Here is a 1848-nt window from a genome sequence, read left to right on the forward strand (position 1 = left end):
TCACTGTGCCTGGCTGAACAATCTTTTTTTAGATAAGTAACATGCATTCAATAGTGCCACAACCTAAAATCCTACAAAGGACTACAGGCGCCTGCCATAACACCTGGCTATGTTCTAGAGACAGGGACTTGCTCTGGCTCAGGTTGGTCTCAAACCCATGAACTCAGGCAATCCACCTACCTCGGCCTACCACAGTGCTAGGATTACAGGCGTAAGTAAGTCACTGCACCTGGCCTCATGACTTTGGTATATCAGTGTCTCACAGCTATGTTTCTGTAGATATGTGGTGGTGTTTTGCCAAGTGGCTTTCATTATTGTTTTTGCATGTTTTTGTGTGCTGTATGATGACAGCTCTGACGTTCTTTCCAGAAAAAGAGTTCCAAACTTACTCTGAAGGGTAGACTAGGCGCTGGCATCAGTTCTTAGCTTCCCAAGGGGAGTACTTTGAAGGTGACCATTGTGATATTCAGCAATGTGGTGTGTAGCACTTTTTCTAGGACAAGTCCAGAACTTAATTGTCAGACAAAATATGGCTGATTCCTTTGCTTCCTTCAAGTCTTTACATAATCACCGTTTAAAAATTAAAATTTTAGGGCTCGGCGCCTGTAGTTCAGTGGCTAGGGCACCAGCCACATACACCAGAGCTGGTGGGTTCAAAACAAGCCTGAGTCAGTCAAACAACAATGACAACTACAACCAAAAAATAGCCGGGTGTTGAGGCAGGTACCTGTAGTCCCAGCTACTTGGGAGGCTGAGGCAAGAGAATTGCTTGGGCCCAGGAGTTTGAGGTTGCTGTGATGCCATGGCACTCTACCCAGGGTGACAGCTTGAGACTCTGTCTCAAAAAATAAAATAAAATAAAATAAAATAAAATTTTAGGCTCATTCATGGTGGCTCATGCCTATAATTCTGGCACTCTGGGATACCAAGGTGGATGGATCCCTTGAGTTCAGGAGTTCAAAACCAGCCTGAGCAAGAGTGAGACCCAGTCTCTACTAGAAACAGAAAAAACTAGGGCATTATGGGAGGTGCCTACAGTCCCAACTACTCAGGAGGCTGAGGGATTGCTTGAGCCTGAGAGTTTGAGGTTGCTGTGAGCTATAATGATGCATTGTACTCTACCCAGGGTGACAGAGTAAGACTCTGTCTCAAAAAATTTTACAATTTTAGTTAACTAATCATTTTATTTAGAGACAGACTCTCACTCTGTTGCACAGGACAGAGTACAGTGGTGCAATCATAAGCTCACTTAACCTTGAATATTCTTACCACCATGGATTCCCAAGTAACCGGGAACAAAAAAGCAAAACAACCAAAAAAATCTGGAAAAAAAAAAAACGGGTCTTGAACTCCTACCCTCAATTAATCCTCTCTTCTTGGCCTCTACGGTGCTCTGATTACTAGCATGAGTACTGTGCCAGTCCCCTTTCCACCAAAATAAACAACCATGATTACCAGTTGTCTAAGAAAAACTTCTTCTATAATTTTTTCTTCTTTTCTTCTTTTAAAATTTATTTTACTTGTTTTAGAGACAGGGTCTCACTCCGTCATGACTCACTGCAGACTTGAACTCCTAGGCTCAAGTGATCCTCCTACTTTTACCTCCCAAAGTATTGGGATTACAGGCATGAGCCACTGTGCTTGGCTATGAGGAAAACCTCTACCATGAGACACAGAGAACAAAACACTAAAACAGAAAGAAAAAGTAGAAACGAGGAGAAGAAAACTTCAAGAAAATAATTATCACTAAGATCCTCAGAGAAATAAGATGAAATGTGAACAAAATGCTATAGAAAGCAAATAATTGGAGAACAACAAGAGCTCTTAGAAATTAAAACATGCAGGCTC

General features: G+C 41.9%; 1 protein-coding gene across 1 annotated transcript in view; it reads right to left on the reverse strand.

Annotated features, from left to right (window-relative positions):
- The window catches only part of EFCAB5 (EF-hand calcium binding domain 5), a gene marked incomplete at its 5' end in the record, with an annotated part of 141249 nt that overhangs the window by 5471 nt on the left and 133930 nt on the right, over positions 1 to 1848 (reverse strand). The window lies entirely within an intron of this gene.

This window comes from Otolemur garnettii, unplaced genomic scaffold, assembly GCF_000181295.1.
Source record: "Otolemur garnettii isolate 467f Iridium unplaced genomic scaffold, OtoGar3 scaffold00112, whole genome shotgun sequence".
Lineage (NCBI taxonomy): Eukaryota > Metazoa > Chordata > Mammalia > Primates > Galagidae > Otolemur > Otolemur garnettii.